The sequence below is a fragment of the Hyla sarda genome, unplaced genomic scaffold (genome assembly GCF_029499605.1).
Source record: "Hyla sarda isolate aHylSar1 unplaced genomic scaffold, aHylSar1.hap1 scaffold_1424, whole genome shotgun sequence".
NCBI lineage: Eukaryota > Metazoa > Chordata > Amphibia > Anura > Hylidae > Hyla > Hyla sarda.
The window spans coordinates 50,213-69,152 of NW_026608054.1; the positions used below are offsets into that span (position 1 = coordinate 50,213).

At 46.2% G+C, this 18,940-nt stretch overlaps 9 non-coding genes across 9 annotated transcripts; all 9 read right to left on the bottom strand.

The window, feature by feature from the left end:
• Positions 1 to 24: 24 nt before the first annotated feature.
• Positions 25 to 215, bottom strand: LOC130307437 (U2 spliceosomal RNA). The gene has a single exon (XR_008856615.1). It is a non-coding gene; the product is annotated as a U2 spliceosomal RNA (small nuclear RNA).
• A 2,083-nt stretch (positions 216 to 2,298) lies between these two features.
• LOC130307438 (U2 spliceosomal RNA) lies at positions 2,299 to 2,489 on the bottom strand. Its single transcript, XR_008856616.1, has one exon. It is a non-coding gene; the product is annotated as a U2 spliceosomal RNA (small nuclear RNA).
• A 2,087-nt stretch (positions 2,490 to 4,576) lies between these two features.
• LOC130307439 (U2 spliceosomal RNA) lies at positions 4,577 to 4,767 on the bottom strand. The gene has a single exon (XR_008856617.1). It is a non-coding gene; the product is annotated as a U2 spliceosomal RNA (small nuclear RNA).
• Positions 4,768 to 6,851: 2,084 nt separating this feature from the next.
• On the bottom strand, positions 6,852 to 7,042 carry LOC130307440 (U2 spliceosomal RNA). The gene has a single exon (XR_008856618.1). It is a non-coding gene; the product is annotated as a U2 spliceosomal RNA (small nuclear RNA).
• Positions 7,043 to 9,132: 2,090 nt separating this feature from the next.
• Positions 9,133 to 9,323, bottom strand: LOC130307442 (U2 spliceosomal RNA). The gene has a single exon (XR_008856619.1). It is a non-coding gene; the product is annotated as a U2 spliceosomal RNA (small nuclear RNA).
• A 2,080-nt stretch (positions 9,324 to 11,403) lies between these two features.
• LOC130307443 (U2 spliceosomal RNA) lies at positions 11,404 to 11,594 on the bottom strand. The gene has a single exon (XR_008856620.1). It is a non-coding gene; the product is annotated as a U2 spliceosomal RNA (small nuclear RNA).
• A 2,086-nt stretch (positions 11,595 to 13,680) lies between these two features.
• Positions 13,681 to 13,871, bottom strand: LOC130307445 (U2 spliceosomal RNA). The gene has a single exon (XR_008856622.1). It is a non-coding gene; the product is annotated as a U2 spliceosomal RNA (small nuclear RNA).
• A 2,094-nt stretch (positions 13,872 to 15,965) lies between these two features.
• On the bottom strand, positions 15,966 to 16,156 carry LOC130307446 (U2 spliceosomal RNA). The gene has a single exon (XR_008856623.1). It is a non-coding gene; the product is annotated as a U2 spliceosomal RNA (small nuclear RNA).
• Positions 16,157 to 18,240: 2,084 nt separating this feature from the next.
• On the bottom strand, positions 18,241 to 18,431 carry LOC130307448 (U2 spliceosomal RNA). Its single transcript, XR_008856625.1, has one exon. It is a non-coding gene; the product is annotated as a U2 spliceosomal RNA (small nuclear RNA).
• Positions 18,432 to 18,940: the final 509 nt, after the last annotated feature.

Sequence of the window (18,940 nt, forward strand, 5' to 3'; positions counted from 1 at the left end):
ATCTTTCTTTTTAACCCTGTAAGGGGGTGGTGCACTGTACCCGAAGATACTGCCATATCGGGTCAATGCATAGGGCGACGGAAGCAAGCTTCGAAATCGGCCCCCGTTCTCAAAAATCCATTTAATATATGGTCCCCAGATAGGGGACGTATCAGATATTAAACTGATAAGAACAGATACTACACTTGATCTTAGCCAAAAGGCCGAGAAGCGATAACCGTGAAAGGGGCGGGCCCAACAAGGTCCCCTTCATGGGCACTATCACTGCTTGCTGTCAGGGAGGCTGCCAGACAATTTTCCATGCACACTCTGGGCTGGGGGGCAGTCAACCACCAGTACACACAGCAGAACCTAAACCCATACCATTATTGCTAAGCAGCAAGACAGGGGCCCATTGCACTCCCACGGGGCCTTTTTAAATGCAATCCATAACCCGGATTTGCCAGGAACCCTTCTTACTCCTCCTACTTGCATGTGACACTGGGCTTAGGATCTGCATAGGAAACACACACACAAGCACACACCTACCTTTGTTGCCTGCAGATGCCTCCTTGGCTGTCCCCAAACGGTATCAAACCAACACCCACGGGAAGCTGTAAGCATAGAGGACATGCCTGCACCCCATTGGACTTACCTGTGTGGGTTAAATCCGGGTTATTTGACAACCTATGGCGGTGATGGTTCTGCTCAGGCAGAGCAGTGCTGATGCTCCTCATAAAGCTGTCGCTGCTGTGAAGGTTCTAGGTGACATCACAAATCCCTTTGGTTACATACACAACAAAGCTGGGTTGTTGTTGTTTACACTCTGCAAGGCCTGTGGAAGTGAGTGACATCATAGCACTGTAGTTCTGAGGGTTCAAGATGGATGCAACAATCTCCTGTTGCTTCTATGAAGGCCGTAATAGACGACATCACCAAACAGCTCCATAGTCACATACACAGCAAAGGAGAGATGTTGTTTACACCTAGTGATGTCAGTGGTATTGAGTGACATCACAGCACAGTGCTAAGGCTCCTGGGCCTGGACACAGCAGCGGCTGCAATATCTCAACGGAGAATACGTTTATATCTATGTGTGTGTGTGCGCATATATATATATATATATATATATATATATATATATATATATTCTCCGCCGAAATCACTTTTAAACCCATTTCCACCTTTTTTTCCCTTCTCTTCCTCTTACTTTTTTTTCACGTTTTTTTACGTTTTTCTCCTTTTCGCCTCTTTTCTGGGCGTATTATTCTTCTTTTTCTTCTTTTTTTTCGTCTAATGCATACCCCATCAGTGCAGCAATGCTTATTCAATACCGCCAGCAGATGGAGACACTGGGGGATAATTTTCTAAGGATTTATACTGATTTTTCCTGTCTGAATTTGTCGCACAGAAAGTTGCAGGCCAAATATGTGTGACATTTCTGCGACTTTAGCTTCTAGAGCATTTTTACAACATTATACATAGGTGCTGAATACATAAAAAGCGACTGTTCAGCGACAGACAAGTCGCATCGGCTGAAAGTAGGCCAGAATGTCAGTCCATGTTGGAGCAGGTTTAGATACAGTCTAAAGCATAGATCTCAAAGTCTGTGCACAGAATTTAGCAAGGGCCTCGCACCTTCTGATGCATCAGGTAGGTGCACAATAGCATAGCCTAACCCTCTGTACTTTGGTCTATATTGATGCGGGACATAGACAGCCAGCTGATGACCAATCCATTAGTGCAATGGATGGCTGGAAGCATTTGTCTTTGCCTTTGCAATACCACAGAAGCAATGCATGGTCAATGTACAGCAATGACACACCTGTGTGAACAGCCAGGAGACCCCCCCCCCCATGTTATGTTACATAGTTACATAGTTAGTACGGTCGAAAAAAGACATATGTCCATCACGTTCAACCAGGGAATTAAGGGGTAGGGGTGTGGCGCGATATTGGGGAAGGGATGAGATTTTATATTTCTTCATAAGCATTAATCTTATTTTGTCAATTAGGAACATTCAGCACCCACCCGCTATCAAGGCAGCTGCCTATCATGTCATGCCCTACCTGCACAGGTGTGCTGGCTACTCAAATGATCCAATTAAGGAGGCCATTTAGTCAGCAGCAGCAGAAGTCCTGTGCCTGGACGCTCCAACAGGGGCCAGACACAAGCAGAAGCAGAAGCAGCAGAAGCAGCAGCAGCACCACCTTTTGTTTTTTGGCTGCAGCAGCAGCAAGGCCCACAGGGCTGGCTAGCTGGCTAGCCAGCAAGCAGGTAGCAATGAAAGTAGGAATCTTTCTTTTTAACCCTGTAAGGGGGTGGTGCACTGTACCCGAAGATACTGCCATATCGGGTCAATGCATAGGGCGACGGAAGCAAGCTTCGAAATCGGCCCCCGTTCTCAAAAATCCATTTAATATATGGTCCCCAGATAGGGGACGTATCAGATATTAAACTGATAAGAACAGATACTACACTTGATCTTAGCCAAAAGGCCGAGAAGCGATAACCGTGAAAGGGGCGGGCCCAACAAGGTCCCCTTCATGGGCACTATCACTGCTTGCTGTCAGGGAGGCTGCCAGACAATTTTCCATGCACACTCTGGGCTGGGGGGCAGTCAACCACCAGTACACACAGCAGAACCTAAACCCATACCATTATTGCTAAGCAGCAAGACAGGGGCCCATTGCACTCCCACGGGGCCTTTTTAAATGCAATCCATAACCCGGATTTGCCAGGAACCCTTCTTACTCCTCCTACTTGCATGTGACACTGGGCTTAGGATCTGCATAGGAAACACACACACAAGCACACACCTACCTTTGTTGCCTGCAGATGCCTCCTTGGCTGTCCCCAAACGGTATCAAACCAACACCCACGGGAAGCTGTAAGCATAGAGGACATGCCTGCACCCCATTGGACTTACCTGTGTGGGTTAAATCCGGGTTATTTGACAACCTATGGCGGTGATGGTTCTGCTCAGGCAGAGCAGTGCTGATGCTCCTCATAAAGCTGTCGCTGCTGTGAAGGTTCTAGGTGACATCACAAATCCCTTTGGTTACATACACAACAAAGCTGGGTTGTTGTTGTTTACACTCTGCAAGGCCTGTGGAAGTGAGTGACATCATAGCACTGTAGTTCTGAGGGTTCAAGATGGATGCAACAATCTCCTGTTGCTTCTATGAAGGCCGTAATAGACGACATCACCAAACAGCTCCATAGTCACATACACAGCAAAGGAGAGATGTTGTTTACACCTAGTGATGTCAGTGGTATTGAGTGACATCACAGCACAGTGCTAAGGCTCCTGGGCCTGGACACAGCAGCGGCTGCAATATCTCAACGGAGAATACGTTTATATCTATGTGTGTGTGTGCGCATATATATATATATATATATATATATATATATATATATATATATATTTCTCCGCCGAAATCACTTTTAAACCCATTTCCACCTTTTTTTCCCTTCTCTTCCTCTTACTTTTTTTTCACGTTTTTTTACGTTTTTCTCCTTTTCGCCTCTTTTCTGGGCGTATTATTCTTCTTTTTCTTCTTTTTTTTCGTCTAATGCATACCCCATCAGTGCAGCAATGCTTATTCAATACCGCCAGCAGATGGAGACACTGGGGGATAATTTTCTAAGGATTTATACTGATTTTTCCTGTCTGAATTTGTCGCACAGAAAGTTGCAGGCCAAATATGTGTGACATTTCTGCGACTTTAGCTTCTAGAGCATTTTTACAACATTATACATAGGTGCTGAATACATAAAAAGCGACTGTTCAGCGACAGACAAGTCGCATCGGCTGAAAGTAGGCCAGAATGTCAGTCCATGTTGGAGCAGGTTTAGATACAGTCTAAAGCATAGATCTCAAAGTCTGTGCACAGAATTTAGCAAGGGCCTCGCACCTTCTGATGCATCAGGTAGGTGCACAATAGCATAGCCTAACCCTCTGTACTTTGGTCTATATTGATGCGGGACATAGACAGCCAGCTGATGACCAATCCATTAGTGCAATGGATGGCTGGAAGCATTTGTCTTTGCCTTTGCAATACCACAGAAGCAATGCATGGTCAATGTACAGCAATGACACACCTGTGTGAACAGCCAGGAGACCCCCCCCCCATGTTATGTTACATAGTTACATAGTTAGTACGGTCGAAAAAAGACATATGTCCATCACGTTCAACCAGGGAATTAAGGGGTAGGGGTGTGGCGCGATATTGGGGAAGGGATGAGATTTTATATTTCTTCATAAGCATTAATCTTATTTTGTCAATTAGGAACATTCAGCACCCACCCGCTATCAAGGCAGCTGCCTATCATGTCATGCCCTACCTGCACAGGTGTGCTGGCTACTCAAATGATCCAATTAAGGAGGCCATTTAGTCAGCAGCAGCAGAAGTCCTGTGCCTGGACGCTCCAACAGGGGCCAGACACAAGCAGAAGCAGAAGCAGCAGAAGCAGCAGCAGCACCACCTTTTGTTTTTTGGCTGCAGCAGCAGCAAGGCCCACAGGGCTGGCTAGCTGGCTAGCCAGCAAGCAGGTAGCAATGAAAGTAGGAATCTTTCTTTTTAACCCTGTAAGGGGGTGGTGCACTGTACCCGAAGATACTGCCATATCGGGTCAATGCATAGGGCGACGGAAGCAAGCTTCGAAATCGGCCCCCGTTCTCAAAAATCCATTTAATATATGGTCCCCAGATAGGGGACGTATCAGATATTAAACTGATAAGAACAGATACTACACTTGATCTTAGCCAAAAGGCCGAGAAGCGATAACCGTGAAAGGGGCGGGCCCAACAAGGTCCCCTTCATGGGCACTATCACTGCTTGCTGTCAGGGAGGCTGCCAGACAATTTTCCATGCACACTCTGGGCTGGGGGGCAGTCAACCACCAGTACACACAGCAGAACCTAAACCCATACCATTATTGCTAAGCAGCAAGACAGGGGCCCATTGCACTCCCACGGGGCCTTTTTAAATGCAATCCATAACCCGGATTTGCCAGGAACCCTTCTTACTCCTCCTACTTGCATGTGACACTGGGCTTAGGATCTGCATAGGAAACACACACACAAGCACACACCTACCTTTGTTGCCTGCAGATGCCTCCTTGGCTGTCCCCAAACGGTATCAAACCAACACCCACGGGAAGCTGTAAGCATAGAGGACATGCCTGCACCCCATTGGACTTACCTGTGTGGGTTAAATCCGGGTTATTTGACAACCTATGGCGGTGATGGTTCTGCTCAGGCAGAGCAGTGCTGATGCTCCTCATAAAGCTGTCGCTGCTGTGAAGGTTCTAGGTGACATCACAAATCCCTTTGGTTACATACACAACAAAGCTGGGTTGTTGTTGTTTACACTCTGCAAGGCCTGTGGAAGTGAGTGACATCATAGCACTGTAGTTCTGAGGGTTCAAGATGGATGCAACAATCTCCTGTTGCTTCTATGAAGGCCGTAATAGACGACATCACCAAACAGCTCCATAGTCACATACACAGCAAAGGAGAGATGTTGTTTACACCTAGTGATGTCAGTGGTATTGAGTGACATCACAGCACAGTGCTAAGGCTCCTGGGCCTGGACACAGCAGCGGCTGCAATATCTCAACGGAGAATACGTTTATATCTATGTGTGTGTGTGCGCATATATATATATATATATATATATATATATATATATATATATATCTCCGCCGAAATCACTTTTAAACCCATTTCCACCTTTTTTTCCCTTCTCTTCCTCTTACTTTTTTTTCACGTTTTTTTACGTTTTTCTCCTTTTCGCCTCTTTTCTGGGCGTATTATTCTTCTTTTTCTTCTTTTTTTTCGTCTAATGCATACCCCATCAGTGCAGCAATGCTTATTCAATACCGCCAGCAGATGGAGACACTGGGGGATAATTTTCTAAGGATTTATACTGATTTTTCCTGTCTGAATTTGTCGCACAGAAAGTTGCAGGCCAAATATGTGTGACATTTCTGCGACTTTAGCTTCTAGAGCATTTTTACAACATTATACATAGGTGCTGAATACATAAAAAGCGACTGTTCAGCGACAGACAAGTCGCATCGGCTGAAAGTAGGCCAGAATGTCAGTCCATGTTGGAGCAGGTTTAGATACAGTCTAAAGCATAGATCTCAAAGTCTGTGCACAGAATTTAGCAAGGGCCTCGCACCTTCTGATGCATCAGGTAGGTGCACAATAGCATAGCCTAACCCTCTGTACTTTGGTCTATATTGATGCGGGACATAGACAGCCAGCTGATGACCAATCCATTAGTGCAATGGATGGCTGGAAGCATTTGTCTTTGCCTTTGCAATACCACAGAAGCAATGCATGGTCAATGTACAGCAATGACACACCTGTGTGAACAGCCAGGAGACCCCCCCCCCCATGTTATGTTACATAGTTACATAGTTAGTACGGTCGAAAAAAGACATATGTCCATCACGTTCAACCAGGGAATTAAGGGGTAGGGGTGTGGCGCGATATTGGGGAAGGGATGAGATTTTATATTTCTTCATAAGCATTAATCTTATTTTGTCAATTAGGAACATTCAGCACCCACCCGCTATCAAGGCAGCTGCCTATCATGTCATGCCCTACCTGCACAGGTGTGCTGGCTACTCAAATGATCCAATTAAGGAGGCCATTTAGTCAGCAGCAGCAGAAGTCCTGTGCCTGGACGCTCCAACAGGGGCCAGACACAAGCAGAAGCAGAAGCAGCAGAAGCAGCAGCAGCACCACCTTTTGTTTTTTGGCTGCAGCAGCAGCAAGGCCCACAGGGCTGGCTAGCTGGCTAGCCAGCAAGCAGGTAGCAATGAAAGTAGGAATCTTTCTTTTTAACCCTGTAAGGGGGTGGTGCACTGTACCCGAAGATACTGCCATATCGGGTCAATGCATAGGGCGACGGAAGCAAGCTTCGAAATCGGCCCCCGTTCTCAAAAATCCATTTAATATATGGTCCCCAGATAGGGGACGTATCAGATATTAAACTGATAAGAACAGATACTACACTTGATCTTAGCCAAAAGGCCGAGAAGCGATAACCGTGAAAGGGGCGGGCCCAACAAGGTCCCCTTCATGGGCACTATCACTGCTTGCTGTCAGGGAGGCTGCCAGACAATTTTCCATGCACACTCTGGGCTGGGGGGCAGTCAACCACCAGTACACACAGCAGAACCTAAACCCATACCATTATTGCTAAGCAGCAAGACAGGGGCCCATTGCACTCCCACGGGGCCTTTTTAAATGCAATCCATAACCCGGATTTGCCAGGAACCCTTCTTACTCCTCCTACTTGCATGTGACACTGGGCTTAGGATCTGCATAGGAAACACACACACAAGCACACACCTACCTTTGTTGCCTGCAGATGCCTCCTTGGCTGTCCCCAAACGGTATCAAACCAACACCCACGGGAAGCTGTAAGCATAGAGGACATGCCTGCACCCCATTGGACTTACCTGTGTGGGTTAAATCCGGGTTATTTGACAACCTATGGCGGTGATGGTTCTGCTCAGGCAGAGCAGTGCTGATGCTCCTCATAAAGCTGTCGCTGCTGTGAAGGTTCTAGGTGACATCACAAATCCCTTTGGTTACATACACAACAAAGCTGGGTTGTTGTTGTTTACACTCTGCAAGGCCTGTGGAAGTGAGTGACATCATAGCACTGTAGTTCTGAGGGTTCAAGATGGATGCAACAATCTCCTGTTGCTTCTATGAAGGCCGTAATAGACGACATCACCAAACAGCTCCATAGTCACATACACAGCAAAGGAGAGATGTTGTTTACACCTAGTGATGTCAGTGGTATTGAGTGACATCACAGCACAGTGCTAAGGCTCCTGGGCCTGGACACAGCAGCGGCTGCAATATCTCAACGGAGAATACGTTTATATCTATGTGTGTGTGTGCGCATATATATATATATATATATATATATATATATATATATATATATATTTCTCCGCCGAAATCACTTTTAAACCCATTTCCACCTTTTTTTCCCTTCTCTTCCTCTTACTTTTTTTTCACGTTTTTTTACGTTTTTCTCCTTTTCGCCTCTTTTCTGGGCGTATTATTCTTCTTTTTCTTCTTTTTTTTCGTCTAATGCATACCCCATCAGTGCAGCAATGCTTATTCAATACCGCCAGCAGATGGAGACACTGGGGGATAATTTTCTAAGGATTTATACTGATTTTTCCTGTCTGAATTTGTCGCACAGAAAGTTGCAGGCCAAATATGTGTGACATTTCTGCGACTTTAGCTTCTAGAGCATTTTTACAACATTATACATAGGTGCTGAATACATAAAAAGCGACTGTTCAGCGACAGACAAGTCGCATCGGCTGAAAGTAGGCCAGAATGTCAGTCCATGTTGGAGCAGGTTTAGATACAGTCTAAAGCATAGATCTCAAAGTCTGTGCACAGAATTTAGCAAGGGCCTCGCACCTTCTGATGCATCAGGTAGGTGCACAATAGCATAGCCTAACCCTCTGTACTTTGGTCTATATTGATGCGGGACATAGACAGCCAGCTGATGACCAATCCATTAGTGCAATGGATGGCTGGAAGCATTTGTCTTTGCCTTTGCAATACCACAGAAGCAATGCATGGTCAATGTACAGCAATGACACACCTGTGTGAACAGCCAGGAGACCCCCCCCCCCCCATGTTATGTTACATAGTTACATAGTTAGTACGGTCGAAAAAAGACATATGTCCATCACGTTCAACCAGGGAATTAAGGGGTAGGGGTGTGGCGCGATATTGGGGAAGGGATGAGATTTTATATTTCTTCATAAGCATTAATCTTATTTTGTCAATTAGGAACATTCAGCACCCACCCGCTATCAAGGCAGCTGCCTATCATGTCATGCCCTACCTGCACAGGTGTGCTGGCTACTCAAATGATCCAATTAAGGAGGCCATTTAGTCAGCAGCAGCAGAAGTCCTGTGCCTGGACGCTCCAACAGGGGCCAGACACAAGCAGAAGCAGAAGCAGCAGAAGCAGCAGCAGCACCACCTTTTGTTTTTTGGCTGCAGCAGCAGCAAGGCCCACAGGGCTGGCTAGCTGGCTAGCCAGCAAGCAGGTAGCAATGAAAGTAGGAATCTTTCTTTTTAACCCTGTAAGGGGGTGGTGCACTGTACCCGAAGATACTGCCATATCGGGTCAATGCATAGGGCGACGGAAGCAAGCTTCGAAATCGGCCCCCGTTCTCAAAAATCCATTTAATATATGGTCCCCAGATAGGGGACGTATCAGATATTAAACTGATAAGAACAGATACTACACTTGATCTTAGCCAAAAGGCCGAGAAGCGATAACCGTGAAAGGGGCGGGCCCAACAAGGTCCCCTTCATGGGCACTATCACTGCTTGCTGTCAGGGAGGCTGCCAGACAATTTTCCATGCACACTGGGGGCAGTCAACCACCAGTACACACAGCAGAACCTAAACCCATACCATTATTGCTAAGCAGCAAGACAGGGGCCCATTGCACTCCCACGGGGCCTTTTTAAATGCAATCCATAACCCGGATTTGCCAGGAACCCTTCTTACTCCTCCTACTTGCATGTGACACTGGGCTTAGGATCTGCATAGGAAACACACACACAAGCACACACCTACCTTTGTTGCCTGCAGATGCCTCCTTGGCTGTCCCCAAACGGTATCAAACCAACACCCACGGGAAGCTGTAAGCATAGAGGACATGCCTGCACCCCATTGGACTTACCTGTGTGGGTTAAATCCGGGTTATTTGACAACCTATGGCGGTGATGGTTCTGCTCAGGCAGAGCAGTGCTGATGCTCCTCATAAAGCTGTCGCTGCTGTGAAGGTTCTAGGTGACATCACAAATCCCTTTGGTTACATACACAACAAAGCTGGGTTGTTGTTGTTTACACTCTGCAAGGCCTGTGGAAGTGAGTGACATCATAGCACTGTAGTTCTGAGGGTTCAAGATGGATGCAACAATCTCCTGTTGCTTCTATGAAGGCCGTAATAGACGACATCACCAAACAGCTCCATAGTCACATACACAGCAAAGGAGAGATGTTGTTTACACCTAGTGATGTCAGTGGTATTGAGTGACATCACAGCACAGTGCTAAGGCTCCTGGGCCTGGACACAGCAGCGGCTGCAATATCTCAACGGAGAATACGTTTATATCTATGTGTGTGTGTGCGCATATATATATATATATATATATATATATATATATATATATATATATTTCTCCGCCGAAATCACTTTTAAACCCATTTCCACCTTTTTTTCCCTTCTCTTCCTCTTACTTTTTTTTCACGTTTTTTTACGTTTTTCTCCTTTTCGCCTCTTTTCTGGGCGTATTATTCTTCTTTTTCTTCTTTTTTTTCGTCTAATGCATACCCCATCAGTGCAGCAATGCTTATTCAATACCGCCAGCAGATGGAGACACTGGGGGATAATTTTCTAAGGATTTATACTGATTTTTCCTGTCTGAATTTGTCGCACAGAAAGTTGCAGGCCAAATATGTGTGACATTTCTGCGACTTTAGCTTCTAGAGCATTTTTACAACATTATACATAGGTGCTGAATACATAAAAAGCGACTGTTCAGCGACAGACAAGTCGCATCGGCTGAAAGTAGGCCAGAATGTCAGTCCATGTTGGAGCAGGTTTAGATACAGTCTAAAGCATAGATCTCAAAGTCTGTGCACAGAATTTAGCAAGGGCCTCGCACCTTCTGATGCATCAGGTAGGTGCACAATAGCATAGCCTAACCCTCTGTACTTTGGTCTATATTGATGCGGGACATAGACAGCCAGCTGATGACCAATCCATTAGTGCAATGGATGGCTGGAAGCATTTGTCTTTGCCTTTGCAATACCACAGAAGCAATGCATGGTCAATGTACAGCAATGACACACCTGTGTGAACAGCCAGGAGACCCCCCCCCCCATGTTATGTTACATAGTTACATAGTTAGTACGGTCGAAAAAAGACATATGTCCATCACGTTCAACCAGGGAATTAAGGGGTAGGGGTGTGGCGCGATATTGGGGAAGGGATGAGATTTTATATTTCTTCATAAGCATTAATCTTATTTTGTCAATTAGGAACATTCAGCACCCACCCGCTATCAAGGCAGCTGCCTATCATGTCATGCCCTACCTGCACAGGTGTGCTGGCTACTCAAATGATCCAATTAAGGAGGCCATTTAGTCAGCAGCAGCAGAAGTCCTGTGCCTGGACGCTCCAACAGGGGCCAGACACAAGCAGAAGCAGAAGCAGCAGAAGCAGCAGCAGCACCACCTTTTGTTTTTTGGCTGCAGCAGCAGCAAGGCCCACAGGGCTGGCTAGCTGGCTAGCCAGCAAGCAGGTAGCAATGAAAGTAGGAATCTTTCTTTTTAACCCTGTAAGGGGGTGGTGCACTGTACCCGAAGATACTGCCATATCGGGTCAATGCATAGGGCGACGGAAGCAAGCTTCGAAATCGGCCCCCGTTCTCAAAAATCCATTTAATATATGGTCCCCAGATAGGGGACGTATCAGATATTAAACTGATAAGAACAGATACTACACTTGATCTTAGCCAAAAGGCCGAGAAGCGATAACCGTGAAAGGGGCGGGCCCAACAAGGTCCCCTTCATGGGCACTATCACTGCTTGCTGTCAGGGAGGCTGCCAGACAATTTTCCATGCACACTCTGGGCTGGGGGGCAGTCAACCACCAGTACACACAGCAGAACCTAAACCCATACCATTATTGCTAAGCAGCAAGACAGGGGCCCATTGCACTCCCACGGGGCCTTTTTAAATGCAATCCATAACCCGGATTTGCCAGGAACCCTTCTTACTCCTCCTACTTGCATGTGACACTGGGCTTAGGATCTGCATAGGAAACACACACACAAGCACACACCTACATTTGTTGCCTGCAGATGCCTCCTTGGCTGTCCCCAAACGGTATCAAACCAACACCCACGGGAAGCTGTAAGCATAGAGGACATGCCTGCACCCCATTGGACTTACCTGTGTGGGTTAAATCCGGGTTATTTGACAACCTATGGCGGTGATGGTTCTGCTCAGGCAGAGCAGTGCTGATGCTCCTCATAAAGCTGTCGCTGCTGTGAAGGTTCTAGGTGACATCACAAATCCCTTTGGTTACATACACAACAAAGCTGGGTTGTTGTTGTTTACACTCTGCAAGGCCTGTGGAAGTGAGTGACATCATAGCACTGTAGTTCTGAGGGTTCAAGATGGATGCAACAATCTCCTGTTGCTTCTATGAAGGCCGTAATAGACGACATCACCAAACAGCTCCATAGTCACATACACAGCAAAGGAGAGATGTTGTTTACACCTAGTGATGTCAGTGGTATTGAGTGACATCACAGCACAGTGCTAAGGCTCCTGGGCCTGGACACAGCAGCGGCTGCAATATCTCAACGGAGAATACGTTTATATCTATGTGTGTGTGTGCGCATATATATATATATATATATATATATATATATATATATATATTTCTCCGCCGAAATCACTTTTAAACCCATTTCCACCTTTTTTTCCCTTCTCTTCCTCTTACTTTTTTTTCACGTTTTTTTACGTTTTTCTCCTTTTCGCCTCTTTTCTGGGCGTATTATTCTTCTTTTTCTTCTTTTTTTTCGTCTAATGCATACCCCATCAGTGCAGCAATGCTTATTCAATACCGCCAGCAGATGGAGACACTGGGGGATAATTTTCTAAGGATTTATACTGATTTTTCCTGTCTGAATTTGTCGCACAGAAAGTTGCAGGCCAAATATGTGTGACATTTCTGCGACTTTAGCTTCTAGAGCATTTTTACAACATTATACATAGGTGCTGAATACATAAAAAGCGACTGTTCAGCGACAGACAAGTCGCATCGGCTGAAAGTAGGCCAGAATGTCAGTCCATGTTGGAGCAGGTTTAGATACAGTCTAAAGCATAGATCTCAAAGTCTGTGCACAGAATTTAGCAAGGGCCTCGCACCTTCTGATGCATCAGGTAGGTGCACAATAGCATAGCCTAACCCTCTGTACTTTGGTCTATATTGATGCGGGACATAGACAGCCAGCTGATGACCAATCCATTAGTGCAATGGATGGCTGGAAGCATTTGTCTTTGCCTTTGCAATACCACAGAAGCAATGCATGGTCAATGTACAGCAATGACACACCTGTGTGAACAGCCAGGAGACCCCCCCCCCATGTTATGTTACATAGTTACATAGTTAGTACGGTCGAAAAAAGACATATGTCCATCACGTTCAACCAGGGAATTAAGGGGTAGGGGTGTGGCGCGATATTGGGGAAGGGATGAGATTTTATATTTCTTCATAAGCATTAATCTTATTTTGTCAATTAGGAACATTCAGCACCCACCCGCTATCAAGGCAGCTGCCTATCATGTCATGCCCTACCTGCACAGGTGTGCTGGCTACTCAAATGATCCAATTAAGGAGGCCATTTAGTCAGCAGCAGCAGAAGTCCTGTGCCTGGACGCTCCAACAGGGGCCAGACACAAGCAGAAGCAGAAGCAGCAGAAGCAGCAGCAGCAGCACCACCTTTTGTTTTTTGGCTGCAGCAGCAGCAAGGCCCACAGGGCTGGCTAGCTGGCTAGCCAGCAAGCAGGTAGCAATGAAAGTAGGAATCTTTCTTTTTAACCCTGTAAGGGGGTGGTGCACTGTACCCGAAGATACTGCCATATCGGGTCAATGCATAGGGCGACGGAAGCAAGCTTCGAAATCGGCCCCCGTTCTCAAAAATCCATTTAATATATGGTCCCCAGATAGGGGACGTATCAGATATTAAACTGATAAGAACAGATACTACACTTGATCTTAGCCAAAAGGCCGAGAAGCGATAACCGTGAAAGGGGCGGGCCCAACAAGGTCCCCTTCATGGGCACTATCACTGCTTGCTGTCAGGGAGGCTGCCAGACAATTTTCCATGCACACTCTGGGCTGGGGGGCAGTCAACCACCAGTACACACAGCAGAACCTAAACCCATACCATTATTGCTAAGCAGCAAGACAGGGGCCCATTGCACTCCCACGGGGCCTTTTTAAATGCAATCCATAACCCGGATTTGCCAGGAACCCTTCTTACTCCTCCTACTTGCATGTGACACTGGGCTTAGGATCTGCATAGGAAACACACACACAAGCACACACCTACCTTTGTTGCCTGCAGATGCCTCCTTGGCTGTCCCCAAACGGTATCAAACCAACACCCACGGGAAGCTGTAAGCATAGAGGACATGCCTGCACCCCATTGGACTTACCTGTGTGGGTTAAATCCGGGTTATTTGACAACCTATGGCGGTGATGGTTCTGCTCAGGCAGAGCAGTGCTGATGCTCCTCATAAAGCTGTCGCTGCTGTGAAGGTTCTAGGTGACATCACAAATCCCTTTGGTTACATACACAACAAAGCTGGGTTGTTGTTGTTTACACTCTGCAAGGCCTGTGGAAGTGAGTGACATCATAGCACTGTAGTTCTGAGGGTTCAAGATGGATGCAACAATCTCCTGTTGCTTCTATGAAGGCCGTAATAGACGACATCACCAAACAGCTCCATAGTCACATACACAGCAAAGGAGAGATGTTGTTTACACCAAGTGATGTCAGTGGTATTGAGTGACATCACAGCACAGTGCTAAGGCTCCTGGGCCTGGACACAGCAGCGGCTGCAATATCTCAACGGAGAATACGTTTATATCTATGTGTGTGTGTGCGCATATATATATATATATATATATATATATATATATATATATATATATATATATATTTCTCCGCCGAAATCACTTTTAAACCCATTTCCACCTTTTTTTCCCTTCTCTTCCTCTTACTTTTTTTTCACGTTTTTTTACGTTTTTCTCCTTTTCGCCTCTTTTCTGGGCGTATTATTCTTCTTTTTCTTCTTTTTTTTCGTCTAATGCATACCCCATCAGTGCAGCAATGCTTATTCAATACCGCCAGCAGATGGAGACACTGGGGGATAATTTTCTAAGGATTTATACTGATTTTTCCTGTCTGAATTTGTCGCACAGAAAGTTGCAGGCCAAATATGTGTGACATTTCTGCGACTTTAGCTTCTAGAGCATTTTTACAACATTATACATAGGTGCTGAATACATAAAAAGCGACTGTTCAGCGACAGACAAGTCGCATCGGCTGAAAGTAGGCCAGAATGTCAGTCCATGTTGGAGCAGGTTTAGATACAGTCTAAAGCATAGATCTCAAAGTCTGTGCACAGAATTTAGCAAGGGCCTCGCACCTTCTGATGCATCAGGTAGGTGCACAATAGCATAGCCTAACCCTCTGTACTTTGGTCTATATTGATGCGGGACATAGACAGCCAGCTGATGACCAATCCATTAGTGCAATGGATGGCTGGAAGCATTTGTCTTTGCCTTTGCAATACCACAGAAGCAATGCATGGTCAATGTACAGCAATGACACACCTGTGTGAACAGCCAGGAGACCCCCCCCCATGTTATGTTACATAGTTACATAGTTAGTACGGTCGAAAAAAGACATATGTCCATCACGTTCAACCAGGGAATTAAGGGGTAGGGGTGTGGCGCGATATTGGGGAAGGGATGAGATTTTATATTTCTTCATAAGCATTAATCTTATTTTGTCAATTAGGAACATTCAGCACCCACCCGCTATCAAGGCAGCTGCCTATCATGTCATGCCCTACCTGCACAGGTGTGCTGGCTACTCAAATGATCCAATTAAGGAGGCCATTTAGTCAGCAGCAGCAGAAGTCCTGTGCCTGGACGCTCCAACAGGGGCCAGACACAAGCAGAAGCAGAAGCAGCAGAAGCAGCAGCAGCACCACCTTTTGTTTTTTGGCTGCAGCAGCAGCAAGGCCCACAGGGCTGGCTAGCTGGCTAGCCAGCAAGCAGGTAGCAATGAAAGTAGGAATCTTTCTTTTTAACCCTGTAAGGGGGTGGTGCACTGTACCCGAAGATACTGCCATATCGGGTCAATGCATAGGGCGACGGAAGCAAGCTTCGAAATCGGCCCCCGTTCTCAAAAATCCATTTAATATATGGTCCCCAGATAGGGGACGTATCAGATATTAAACTGATAAGAACAGATACTACACTTGATCTTAGCCAAAAGGCCGAGAAGCGATAACCGTGAAAGGGGCGGGCCCAACAAGGTCCCCTTCATGGGCACTATCACTGCTTGCTGTCAGGGAGGCTGCCAGACAATTTTCCATGCACACTCTGGGCTGGGGGGCAGTCAACCACCAGTACACACAGCAGAACCTAAACCCATACCATTATTGCTAAGCAGCAAGACAGGGGCCCATTGCACTCCCACGGGGCCTTTTTAAATGCAATCCATAACCCGGATTTGCCAGGAACCCTTCTTACTCCTCCTACTTGCATGTGACACTGGGCTTAGGATCTGCATAGGAAACACACACACAAGCACACACCTACCTTTGTTGCCTGCAGATGCCTCCTTGGCTGTCCCCAAACGGTATCAAACCAACACCCACGGGAAGCTGTAAGCATAGAGGACATGCCTGCACCCCATTGGACTTACCTGTGTGGGTTAAATCCGGGTTATTTGACAACCTATGGCGGTGATGGTTCTGCTCAGGCAGAGCAGTGCTGATGCTCCTCATAAAGCTGTCGCTGCTGTGAAGGTTCTAGGTGACATCACAAATCCCTTTGGTTACATACACAACAAAGCTGGGTTGTTGTTGTTTACACTCTGCAAGGCCTGTGGAAGTGAGTGACATCATAGCACTGTAGTTCTGAGGGTTCAAGATGGATGCAACAATCTCCTGTTGCTTCTATGAAGGCCGTAATAGACGACATCACCAAACAGCTCCATAGTCACATACACAGCAAAGGAGAGATGTTGTTTACACCTAGTGATGTCAGTGGTATTGAGTGACATCACAGCACAGTGCTAAGGCTCCTGGGCCTGGACACAGCAGCGGCTGCAATATCTCAACGGAGAATACGTTTATATCTATGTGTGTGTGTGCGCATATATATATATATATATATATATATATATATATATATATATATTTCTCCGCCGAAATCACTTTTAAACCCATTTCCACCTTTTTTTCCCTTCTCTTCCTCTTACTTTTTTTTCACGTTTTTTTACGTTTTTCTCCTTTTCGCCTCTTTTCTGGGCGTATTATTCTTCTTTTTCTTCTTTTTTTTCGTCTAATGCATACCCCATCAGTGCAGCAATGCTTATTCAATACCGCCAGCAGATGGAGACACTGGGGGATAATTTTCTAAGGATTTATACTGATTTTTCCTGTCTGAATTTGTCGCACAGAAAGTTGCAGGCCAAATATGTGTGACATTTCTGCGACTTTAGCTTCTAGAGCATTTTTACAACATTATACATAGGTGCTGAATACATAAAAAGCGACTGTTCAGCGACAGACAAGTCGCATCGGCTGAAAGTAGGCCAGAATGTCAGTCCATGTTGGAGCAGGTTTAGATACAGTCTAAAGCATAGATCTCAAAGTCTGTGCACAGAATTTAGCAAGGGCCTCGCACCTTCTGATGCATCAGGTAGGTGCACAATAGCATAGCCTAACCCTCTGTACTTTGGTCTATATTGATGCGGGACATAGACAGCCAGCTGATGACCAATCCATTAGTGCAATGGATGGCTGGAAGCATTTGTCTTTGCCTTTGCAATACCACAGAAGCAATGCATGGTCAATGTACAGCAATGACACACCTGTGTGAACAGCCAGGAGACCCCCCCCCATGTTATGTTACATAGTTACATAGTTAGTACGGTCGAAAAAAGACATATGTCCATCACGTTCAACCAGGGAATTAAGGGGTAGGGGTGTGGCGCGATATTGGGGAAGGGATGAGATTTTATATTTCTTCATAAGCATTAATCTTATTTTGTCAATTAGGAACATTCAGCACCCACCCACTATCAAGGCAGCTGCCTATCATGTCATGCCCTACCTGCACAGGTGTGCTGGCTACTCAAATGATCCAATTAAGGAGGCCATTTAGTCAGCAGCAGCAGAAGTCCTGTGCCTGGACGCTCCAACAGGGGCCAGACACAAGCAGAAGCAGAAGCAGCAGAAGCAGCAGCAGCACCACCTTTTGTTTTTTGGCTGCAGCAGCAGCAAGGCCCACAGGGCTGGCTAGCTGGCTAGCCAGCAAGCAGGTAGCAATGAAAGTAGGAATCTTTCTTTTTAACCCTGTAAGGGGGTGGTGCACTGTACCCGAAGATACTGCCATATCGGGTCAATGCATAGGGCGACGGAAGCAAGCTTCGAAATCGGCCCCCGTTCTCAAAAATCCATTTAATATATGGTCCCCAGATAGGGGACGTATCAGATATTAAACTGATAAGAACAGATACTACACTTGATCTTAGCCAAAAGGCCGAGAAGCGATAACCGTGAAAGGGGCGGGCCCAACAAGGTCCCCTTCATGGGCACTATCACTGCTTGCTGTCAGGGAGGCTGCCAGACAATTTTCCATGCACACTCTGGGCTGGGGGGCAGTCAACCACCAGTACACACAGCAGAACCTAAACCCATACCATTATTGCTAAGCAGCAAGACAGGGGCCCATTGCACTCCCACGGGGCCTTTTTAAATGCAATCCATAACCCGGATTTGCCAGGAACCCTTCTTACTCCTCCTACTTGCATGTGACACTGGGCTTAGGATCTGCATAGGAAACACACACACAAGCACACACCTACCTTTGTTGCCTGCAGATGCCTCCTTGGCTGTCCCCAAACGGTATCAAACCAACACCCACGGGAAGCTGTAAGCATAGAGGACATGCCTGCACCCCATTGGACTTACCTGTGTGGGTTAAATCCGGGTTATTTGACAACCTATGGCGGTGATGGTTCTGCTCAGGCAGAGCAGTGCTGATGCTCCTCATAAAGCTGT